Here is a 12,238-nt window from a genome sequence, read left to right on the forward strand (position 1 = left end):
TACATGCTGGGGGTGAGGGGAGTTGATAGGTGGCAGTCTGCAGCCCTCGTTTTACTAATTCATCGGGCATCTTTAGACAGGTGTGCGGTGCGCTTCTCTGTGGTTTGGTAACTCTTGGGTTTTTGTCACGAAGGTTATGAATACTTCAATGGAAGTTTGTACCCCATTATCTACCGCAGTCACCCCCTATCATCTATTACTGACAGTCTGCCTTTATGGGCAAGAAATAAAATCCCTCCCTAATGCATTCTTCTACGGCTGTACTGTGTTTTAGTGTTCTCTGAGAGAGGCCGCTGTAGTCGATACCTGGTAGAATTAACGGGCGCTTTAGATCCCGATTTAATGCTTTCTCTCATCACGTGTTCATAATTTATCAGCGTAAGGGAGCTCCTGCTGTGATGGTTAAATACAGAACAAAAGAATAGTGTTCGTTTAGTCACTTTCAAATGAATTTAAGGACTTTTACCTCGTTTCGTTCTCATTATTGACAACAAATCAACACTAAACTTATTTTAGCACCGAGACACCTTGCTCATGTACAGTTAGCGTGGAGATACCACACAGAGCAAACATGAAATAACACACAGTCCCCACAAGGGAATTGCAATAAGAGTATGTTGAATTGCAGCTAGAAAAACTACCGCTTGAGTAATAGCGGAGAACTTGACCATCTTTATTAAGCGTACACGTTAGACAAATATAAATGGTAGGCACAGCTGCTGAAAGCCAGGCTGTCTCCAAGTACTTTGATTCACATTTCTTTTTGAGTATTTAGAAATAGTTTAAATTGATAATGGATGTGAAAATAATGATCTTTATAAATAAATACAAAATGCATAAAATCATACATAGTATTCATTAATAGGATATTGTTAGAAGAAGGTATGACCTTAAAAGAATTAGCTAGAGATGATATTTTATATAATTTAATGTCGAAGTACACCTGTCAAAAAAAAAGTGTCGCACTCGAGAACAGCGAATATTTTCTAAGTCCACTTCGGATAACGGTGATGTTACATAATGCATACGCTTATGGAAGCAGTTTCGGAACTAAGATGTTTAAGCAGGAGTCATTCACATCTGCGTCTCATAGAGCAGCGGTAGGGTATTCGCTGAATGATTCGAAAGTTGTGAGTTCGAGCCTTGTTGAAGTTATCATTTTATTTTGTTGTCGTTATTTAGCGATATAAATAATATTAAAGTTATCATTTATATTCTGTTATCGTTCTTTAGTGATATAAATAATATTCAAATTATCATTTACACTCTGTTGTCGTTCTTTAGCGTTATAAATAATATTAAAGTTCTCATTTTATTTTGTTATCGTTCTTTAGCGATATAAATAATATTCAAGTTATCATTTATATTCTGTTATGGTTTTTTAGTGATATAAATAATATTCAAGTTATCATTTATATTCTGTTATCGTTCTTTACGTTATAAAGAATGTTCATTTTATTTTGTTATCGTTCTTTAGCTATATAAATAATCTTCAAGTTATCATTTATATTCTTTTACCGTTTTTAGTGATATAAATGATGTTCAAGTTATCATTTATACTTTGTTATCGTTCTTTAGCGTTATAAATAATATTCAAGTTATAATTTTATTTTGTTATCGTTCTTTAGTGATATAAATAATCTTCAAGTTATCATTTATATTCTGTTATCGTTTTTAGCGATATAAATAATATTCAAGTTATCATTTTATTTTGTTATCGTTCTTTAGTGATATAAATAATCTTCAAGTTATCATTTATATTCTGTTATCGTTTTTAGCGATATAAATAATATTCAAGTTATCATTTATATTCTGTTATCGTTCTTTAGTGATATAAATAATATTAAGATTACCATTTACACTCTTATCGTTCTTTAGCGATATAAATAATATTCAGGTTAACATTTATATTCTGTAATCGTGCTTTAGCGTCATAAATAGCATTTAAGTTATTTTATTTCGTTATCGTTCGTTAGCGGTATAAATATTATTCGAGTTATCATTTGTATTCTGTTATCGTTCTTTAGCGATATAAGTAATATAAATTTAATGTTAGATTTGAAACAATAGCAGTTGCAAAATCTAGTGCTAGTTTTTTCTTGTATTATTACATTATACTATTCTGTAACACAATAAAAACGTTAACATCTAAATTCCGACGTGCTTCCGACTGAGCTAAGGGGTCACAAGTAAAGAAGCTTATGCGGAAAAATTGGCCCAGTCCTCCTCCAAGACGTCCAGATGATTTGTGGAAGCTCGTCCAGGATGCCTGGGATGCCGAAGCTGAGAACTGAAAAAACTAGTCTATTCCATGCTCACTCAACTGCAAGATGTGATCGAGATGGGAGGAAGATGGACTAAATATTGAATTGTCGCGTTTTGTTTTGTTTTTTTTAACTTTTAATTGTTTGAATTTTGTAAGGCGGACACCAGTAAGTTTGTTTTGTTTGTGCCACAAAAAATATTTTTGTTGAGAATATAATCTTCCTTTTTCTCCATTTGAAGCCATAATGTCATAATAAATAATGATAAAGTTATGGCATAATACATTCATGAACCTGAGGTTAATTACTAAAACAGTCATAAAAGAGACAGGAGCAATTATATTTTCTTTCTCTTAAATAAAAACATAAAAAGCACTAGGTTGTGTTTGAACTCACGACCTCACGAATACCAGCTCGAAACGCTACCATTACGCTACAACAGTAACATGGAGACTACTTTAATTATAACGTAGGTATCAGACAACGTGATCCAACATGTAACATCGCTTGTCTCCGAATTGTAGCGGAGATACCCGAAGGGAACTTCGTTTCTAGAGAGCGGCCACTTTTTCTTTTGACAGCGGTACATACCTGTCTATTGCAGTGCTGAAAAAATATTCCCATCATAAGTCATCCCTGGGAATTCCAGGAGCCACTGTCGTGTAAGCGTACTCTTTGATGATTTTTCTCTTGCATCTTTGTCTCAACTTAAAACACTCATGATAATGAAGAAAGCAGACTGTGTCTGAATTCTGACAGTTTTATGTGCATTGTAGTAATGGTTATGTGATAACTTGAGAAGTTTTGAAACATTTGCTTATAATTTAAAATATTGATTATTGTTAAATTTGGGGCCACATTAATAGTGTAGACAGCACAGACATGGAGTGTGTATTGTTGAGTTTGTGTCTTCTGTTGTTATACTATTAATCATTTTTAAACTTAAAGTTTTTATAATATATGGAAACAGGTATTTTATAGTAGGTACTGTAAAACTCTACCAACTTTCATGGTTTTCCATGAAACAGGCACATACTGTATTTTAAAATTTTTTAATTAATTCTCAAGGAACGAAATAGGCAATTACCCTAAAATCCCAGGTCTAGCGAGTCTATACAGTCTAGAAGGCTAGGAGAGAAGTTGGCTGAACAATAATGTTGAAAAAGATCTCAAATTTACTGGGAAAAGATGATAGCGGAGAATTCTGTAGTATATAGGCCTAGTGTCATTATTTAGCACAGAAAATCATCTATGGCTTGCATAGCTAATAATAATAATAATAATAATAATAATAATAATAATAATAATAATAATAATAATAATAATATACGTTAGAGTCTCCAGTGATTGTTTTGCGCTTCACTGTTTATGCTTCTCTTTAATATTCAGACTACGCAAAACTTCAATATAAGCTCTAGTCCGTTACTCCACGGCAGCGTAGAGGGTCAATGTTTTTGCATTCAGCAGTAGCTGCGTATGGAATGCCGCGTACGAATACGACTTGATTCTGTATTTAAGGCCATACACCCATTTATCATTCATTACTCAACGCCATATATAGTAAACATGTGTCCAAGACGGGTCTGCGGGTTGCGGAGCCTTTAGGGGGCGTTTATAGACTCGTTTACGGCAATCGAGGAAACGTGTTTTGCGTGAAGTATCGCTTTTTGGCAGGGGCAGCAGCCACATTTTACTTTGCGGCATGGCCACGAATTGCTTTTTCTGCCTAATAAATTGTGATCATATAGCTATATCGTACAGTTTACTGATACTTAGGATAACTTCGGGGCTGTTAGCTGTGTGAAACTTCTGACGTCCATCCCAGAAAAGAGTGAAATTTTTCTTCATATCACTATAGCCGTCTATAATTGTGGATTAACTAGTTATATTTGATGTGCTCAGCCTTTACCGGCATTACTGTAACGATTCTCTAGCATATGCCAAGGGTTTTATCTCTTATCAGTCATTTAAGCCAAAACCAGAGAAAAAATGTTTACATTAAGTCATTCATTGTAGATCAATGGTGAGACATTCGTCTGCAAACTCAGACAGATGAATGAAGGTTGTCGTCTCTTGTTTTCCTAATGTGTCATATGAGCCGTTCAGAGCAAAAGGATTGGGTAATGAGGTTTAAAGTAAAAATTCTGTAAAATACAGCCCAAAGTAGGAATTAATATGTCCTTCTTGCTATCCACTGACTACTAATAGTTTAAATAAGTTCAATATTAATTGCTACTTTGCGCTGTATTTTACAGAATGTTTACTTTAACCCTCATTACCAATTTTTACTTACACCACTTCTGCCCTGAACGGCTCAGATATTGTCTTAATTTTAATGCAATGCTATGGACCGTAATGGTCGCTTAGAATGTCATGAACATTTATGTACATTTATAATTTTTAAATTAAAATGATTCCTTGAAATCCATTGGACTGAAATGTGTCTTTTGTTGTCACTTTTAACATTAATACTTTTCTTTGAAACATAATAAACATTTATATTTTAATATGTTCAATTTACTTACTGTTATGTAGTGAATTGTTTTATGTATTTCATTAATTCGTCTATTGATATTTTCTCTTGAAATAGAATGAATATTTGCACACATTTACTAGATTCAATATTCACTATTTACTCGTTAAATATAATACCTTTCTTTTGAAATGTAGCGAAGACTTGTATAGGCCTACAACTTATTGCACGTAATATTGTTTCTGGTATCTAAAAACATAAACGTGGCGAAAATTCACTAGCAATTTTTTCTCATCTCTATTCTTCACAATTGCACTGTTATCGGGAATTGCGCCCTTCACCTCTATGTGGAATGTGAACTGTCACAGACTATCAAGAGGCCAGAAAGGTTTTTCTTCGAAGAGAACTAAGACTTGGAGTTGGAGGCTCTTGTAGATTACAGCACATAATATATATTTTTAATGTGAGGTTTTTCAAGCAATATTTGGCAGCTAAATTATTTGTCTTCTATATAAAAAGTCAAGTCATCAACTTCTCGTATTAACCTATTGTCGAGAATAATAAATTTCACCTGATAAGTACACTCATATATGGAATGCAGTTCAGCGAAAGGTTTAGCATAAACCTGAAATGTTTTTATCGATAATTTCTTGAGGTATTAGGCTATTAATCATCAACTGTGTTAAATATTGCTAATTTAATTTTTAAGTATTATAATGGTCTTGTTGCATCTAGTATTACTTATATTTTATTACGATGTATCGAAGTACATATGATATTACAGTGCAGAAATTCTGTGTCATCATATGATGAAGGATGAGTGGAACGGAGAAAAATTCTTTCTGGCATCGGCACCGAGATTTGAACCCGGCTTTTCAGCTCTACGTGCTGACACTCTATCCACAAAGCCACACCGGATTCCCATCCCGATGCCGGATCGAATCCTCTCAGTTAAAGTTCCACCTCTTGGTTCCCTCTAGTGGCCTACTCTCATGCACAGCGTCATGGATGTATGACAGTGGCACAATGACCACACATCACATGTGCAGAGGTGCATCGTTATGAGTGACTAAGTGGCCGGGACGGAGTAAGCGCCATCTTTAATCATTAAGTGATTATTTTTCGCATATCATATATTATTACGATGTACCGAAGTACATATGATATTCCCGGCCACTTAGTGAAAGGTTTACAATGGGCGTCATATGGTGAATTGGGTAATATTAGAATAGCATTTTTTGTAATTTTAAAATCTTAGGAATTCCATTGCCATTGCCCCAAATTGGTATAGGTACAATAAGTCATAACAGAATTTAAAAAGCTAAAATAAACACTTTTAAGATAGGCCTAATATTTATATACCAGAGATCTCAAATGTCTCAACAAATGAATAAAAATTGACAATCTACAACAAACAGCATCTATATGAAGTTGTCACGTCAGTTTAGAGTCAATATGAATGCCTAATAAGTTTACATGATACATCGACATAGTCTCAATTATCGTTTGTGCTCCAACTTTCTTACTCATTTTTCAGTAGAGCCCATTCCGTACTTGTAATATACTAATCTATTTATTCTTTTCACATTTCGTAGATTGAGAAGGTGATGTGATGTAGATTTCATTGTGTTTAGTTCTGATATTTCGAGTAATGAGCACGATGTATTTTCGTGTTGTGAGTAATAACTAAGCATAGTTTGTGTGTGATTGCAGACTTGGAGCGTCTTCCTGCTCTGTAAATCAGCGCTGCGCGTGGAATGATCCAGGAAGTAAGTACACATACACGCATTGTCTTGCACATGCTCCCTCAGTAAGCTATACGATGGAACAGGTTTCGAGTTGATGCAGCTGTTAGCTGTTAGGAAGATTTTGAGTTACATACACTAAAAACGTCCCTGTTTCCCTCAAATTATTCTCAGGTTGGTGAGGAATATACCTCCACTATGTATACGATATACTGTATATAAAACGCTCTACGTTTGTTCGTTGCCAGTTGCATAAAGTCCGCATGTTGGATCAAGTACGGTAGGAAAACACGGTGTCTTAGGCACCATCTGTTGTTCAAAGCGCAATTATAACTGCAAGAACGAAGCACTGTGAGTACACACACATGCACACGCATTCTTTCTATGGCTCTCACAGTAGACGAAGTCACGAGTTTGCAAATTGGTGCCACTCTTTTGGCAACGGAGAACGTTTGAAATAAAATTACATTCAGGATAGGTGTTGTCTCTGTTTACTCCACAAATTGTTAAACTTTATCAGTTGTGCATATTACCTCGAAACTGTAGTTGGATGCATTTGGTGAGAATAAAAGGAAAGCAGTTTTACAGGATCCATAAATCCCATTATTAAAAATTAATTAATAAGTGCAAACATAATTATTAGGTAGAACATGCTGCAAGACTAAATTAATACAGATTACCTCTTTTTTTTTTACTTTCGGCCCTCATTAGAAACCGATACATTTGAAACTTTTGATATAGATGGTTTGTTCGTTAAGTTCGAATTAACAAATGACCTGATTTAACATTTCGTGAAGAATGGTGATTGTAGTGGTGGTCGTTCTGTGTTTACAGTAATATTTCGTTTCTTGTCCGCTGCATGAAGTTCACATTATTCAGGATCACATATGGCAATGAATCACGATGTATCAGCTCTGATAACATATAGATTGGTCATTCTCATGTTATGAAATGAAAGCTTAAAATGAGAACCACCAGAGTCTCCACCGTCGAAATGGCATTTTTGGTAACGACCGCTAGATGGAAGTACAGTTGCTCAGTTGCTCCATGTAATTCCATAAAGGTTATAACGTGACTTCTTTTTTCAGTAGCTAGATGGCAGCATAGCGAAATTGATAAAAGTGGTTGCCTTGAAAGTCCATTAGGCTGATCAATCTGTTATTACGTGATTAGGGGTATCAGGTACCATTCTGTTGTTTCATTATTACTTTACGACCGCAAGATCTAAAAGACTATACGCTTTCATATAATATAATGTTTGATATTCATTGATCAATAAATTGTGCCATAATAATTTTATGTTCATATTTTATAGTATCTTAATCCTTTGCTTGTGTTTGATTTAATATTGCAATTTGTACTGCGCCACTATTATTATGTATTTCTTTTGTATAGGTTTATGTTCTGTTATAATTGTTTTGTTTTGATAACTAATCCATTATGTATGTAATGTGTGTACGTATACACATACGTTTATTTTGCATCTGCTTTAGAGTTAAATACCAATCGCGTGAGCGATCAGAATTAGATTTAAATTAATAGAGCTCTTTTATCTGGTATTTTTCTCCATTTTATTTCTGTACGGATATGACTTTTTAATTAGTTGTGGTAGTATAAGTTATTTATTAGACTGTAATATTATTTCATGTAGTTTCAGTTTATAAAGAAAATATACATGTAATGAATTTAAGATCATTTATAAAGTTTTTCACTCTTAGGAAAAAAAAAAGTCATTAACTATTTCGCGTGTTTCATTTATTACTGCAATAATTATTTCTGTTTCTTTCTAGGTTTTTGAACAAATTTTTAGTTAGATCATTTTGCATACAGTATAACAGAAGTTGAAAAAATTTGTGAAACTAAGATCAGAGTTCGATTCTGGACAGATCTACGTAGTTAGAAATGTGATGTGTTAAGTCCTTGTAAGGCTTCCTTTATCAGGTTTATTTAAGCATTGTTGCATTGTAGCCATATCGTTTTTGAATAGTCCCTGCAGGTTAAATGGAATATTTAAATTTCTTAATTACATCGTCACTTAGTGGCCACGTTATAACCAACATTGGATCCCCCAGTTTAATGAGTTCCAACTAGGCCAAGGCATTGAATTTTAAACGAAGATAAATTTAATATTCCAACCATGGCATCTTCCTTTAGAATGGAAGTAAAGCTAAAAGTCTCGTATCAACCCTGCGGTGACTGAGTGGTCAGACCTCACCCTGTCATGCAGGCGTTTCGAGTTCGAGTCCCGGTCAGACCTGGAATTTTTCATTGAAAAATCCATAGTGACACTTGTGGCGGACAAGATCGCAGTTGGGGTTTTTCTCGGGGTTCTTCCCCTTCCCCATATTAGGCATTCCGAAAACGTTTCTCTATTTCGCTATCATTCCACAGGATTCCCCGAATGCCAGTTGGCGACGCACGGAGGGGGCTGGCCTAGGGACGAGTGGGGTTGGCTGCTCGATACCTGGGTACGCAGCGAACTTTAATGCAATCAAACGGTGTGAGTTCGGGAATGCACATAGTTTGAAGGTTAGCTTCATAGATCGTGAAAGATCGCAGTGCTGTGACGTAGTGCTCACCTTCTGAACTTCCGTTCCATTCTCGTATCGTTGCTTTATGCACACAAAATAATTGTCCCTGAGAGGAAGGACCTCAGTCGAAGTTTAACTCTGCTAGAGTACGGAAGATGTAGTTATGTGGCAGGAAATCACTCTGTCCTGCATGCGTCGTAGCCACCGAGCGCCCGCCTGCTTATATGTTTATTGTGTGATATTGAGTGTTCATTTTGCATTTTTTTGTTTGTGCTATTATTACTTTTTCATTAGGCTACACGAAGCATAGGAAGTATACTGTATTATAACTCATTTACATCATATATCGAGTTTGACATTTTCGGAGAAATACACATTTCCAACAACACTAATTCTGAAAAAGTGGTTTTGAGCATGCCATCTATCGATCCATCGCTGTGTAGTAACGGTTAGCTTGTCCGACCGTGTAACGAGCGGGCAAATCCTGGTTGGGACAGGTTACCTGGTTGAGATTTTTCTGAGGTTTTCCTTCAACCAATTAAAGCAGAATAATTGCTGGGCAACTTTCGGCGCTGGACTTCGGACTCATATCGTTATCATTTCCTGTCTTGCGTCATCATCTTATTTCGGGCTTGCTCCGATGTAGATTCGTTTGCGGGTCGTCATCGAACTTGGACCCGTGGTAATGCCTACGCGGAAAGGTAAAGGGATTCTGTAGGGGGGAGTTTGGGGGCTTCCTGCAGGAGAATCTATATCCCGAGGGACTTTATGGCATGCACATCATTCCGTTCTGGGTAATACAGTAGGCCCGCCCAAACAGCCTATTTATGAGATCAGTCCCCAGCCCGTGCCCTAGAATGTCGTCTGTCTATGCACAGCGATTTCTCCTAAAATATTGAACATATTTTATTCATATTCAGTATGTAGGCCTACTAGTCATATTCAGAAATGATGGAAATGATTTCGTTTTTATCATTTTAGAAATAAAAATAGAAAATGTTGATGAACCCGAAATCTATTGATTTCTTTTCTTTTGGCTGGCATGAGATGAAAAGGTACATAAAATGAGGAGCCCAGTAAGACCCTACATTTATTTCTTTCGGAGAAATTAAGTATCATATGCAGAATTATTTCTGCTTTTCGTTGCGAATATTACAAGTCCAAACAGCCTCTGCACTAAGCGAGTTATCCGTGACCTTTTGTGAAGAGAGCTTCAGTACACTTTAGGTAGTGGTAGTAGTAGGATTACTATCCGTTTTCATACTCCCACTTGTTACACGTGAGTGAACTAAAGCAAAGTCTATGTATTCATTGATTTTCAAATGCAGTTCATGAAAAGTAGGTTCGTGATTAGTTTTAATTCAAAGTTAAGTCAACGTAATTAATATAGACAGTATTTTCATGCACTATCAAATCGTAAAAAATGCATTCATCCATGCATTGTCAAATGGCCAAATATGCACAATGAATAAAGAAACACTGAAAATATGCACTATCAAAATTTAAACTTACATTTTATTTTCGAATGGCACAGTGTACTACTACCAGTCTTTCCAGATTTTCAGCAGTCAAGTTCATGCGTTTATTTATCAAAATGTTTTTGTACACAGAAAATGACGTTTCTACGTCACAAGAAGTAACAGGTGCAAATTTAAATGATGAATTTTGAGACATAGTGAGGCCAAATTCTGTCTCTTCAACATTTTCACCACAAATAAGTTTCTTTACTGATCACACAAATTCATAATCGGGATTTCCACAGATGACTTTATCCAGTTTGTCTTTAGGTGACGTACCCACATCCCCATAAGCAGATTCCAAAGACTTTTGAATGTTTTCAATAATTCCAAGATAATCGACGAGTGGTTGGCCCAGAGTCACCAACTTTGTTATTACGGTAGGCAGTTTTGAAAAATTTGTGTTAATGTAAATTAAATCATGCTAGATATTCTTATACTTAAATGCAGCTTGAGCAACTTTAATGCATACTGTTACCCGGTAACATTTAATAATAAATACTTGCATATATAACAATATCACGTGTCTGAAGACTGATATTTTTTTTACCAATTTAACTGCATCAAAATTGTTACATAAAACATTGTAGCATTTAGCCAGGTACCTCATCTCGTTAGTATAGTCTGTGGTGGCAAAGCTAGATCTGGTAGGCATTCTCTATACGCAGCAACACGAGCAGGTGCTTTCAAGAAGACCTTTAATAAGTTAATGTTTATGTAAATGTAATTAATTCTATTCAGAAATTTGAAAGAAGGAAGATGTATTCTATATTATCTATGCGTTTATTTACCTTATTTGTGGACGATATCAATGCATTTACATTGTCGTATTTTGAGCGAACTATTTCCGCAACACGGTGCAGTGCATGGGCAGGGCAGGTAATATGCTTCAAATTTGGATAAAATATCTTTATTGCTTTCCCAGCCTTTACCATATAAGGGGCAGCATCGCTTAGCAGCAAGAGAACTCTCCCCTTATTTAGGTTATCTGGCCACGAAGTTCTTATAATATGGTCCGAAAATTTACCAACATGATTAGAATTCTAAACTTGAAACAATTGTGTGTGTGAACCAGTAAATCATTATTTCATTAATACAACTACATACGTAATCTATCGTCAAAGAAATTTGCAATTGTGGAATGATTAGTTTTTTTTCCAAAAATTCGCACCATACAAGATGAGGAGGGCATGGAATCCGTCCTTTCATCTGTAGAAATCTATACGTCCGAGTTTCGTAGTTCCTCTTGAATTTCATCTAAAGCCTGCAGCAATTTTACAGTTTTATTATGTAGACTAGCAATTATACAGATTTATTATTTAGACCATTTGCTGAAATAGTTTTAGCTCCTTAAATTACTATTAGATTACTATTTACTTGTTCTCAGATAACAATAGAAATTAAAAATGAGGTAATATATTGTTTAAATTTTTCATACCTTTGCGTATGCCCTCGGTAGATCATTTTTTTTTTTTTTTGGCAAGGTCGATGGATCTGGGACATAATTTTTTGTGTATTTCTCTAGGTATAATCCAGGATTTGCTAACTTTTCGAAAGGTATATTTGCTCCTACAAAAACATCACATAAATCCATAAAGAATGCATTTGGTGCTTGTTTAGATGGTGCAGTGACAAATGATTATATGCACCGTGTTTTGGTTAGTTGCCATATGTGAAACTGAAGCGTTGGATTAACCTTGGTCCCGTG

At 35.2% G+C, this 12,238-nt stretch overlaps 1 protein-coding gene across 3 annotated transcripts in view; it reads left to right on the forward strand.

The window, feature by feature from the left end:
- The window catches only part of LOC138706173 (uncharacterized), a 381,089-nt gene that overhangs the window by 136,637 nt on the left and 232,214 nt on the right, over positions 1-12,238 (forward strand). For all 3 annotated transcript variants that reach the window (XM_069835182.1, XM_069835189.1, XM_069835183.1), the window contains exon 3: positions 6,451-6,506. The gene's annotated coding sequence lies outside the window, so the exon portion shown is untranslated. The remainder of the gene's footprint in view (positions 1-6,450; positions 6,507-12,238) is intronic.

This window comes from Periplaneta americana, chromosome 9 (genome assembly GCF_040183065.1).
Source record: "Periplaneta americana isolate PAMFEO1 chromosome 9, P.americana_PAMFEO1_priV1, whole genome shotgun sequence".
NCBI classification, from domain to species: Eukaryota; Metazoa; Arthropoda; class Insecta; order Blattodea; family Blattidae; genus Periplaneta; species Periplaneta americana.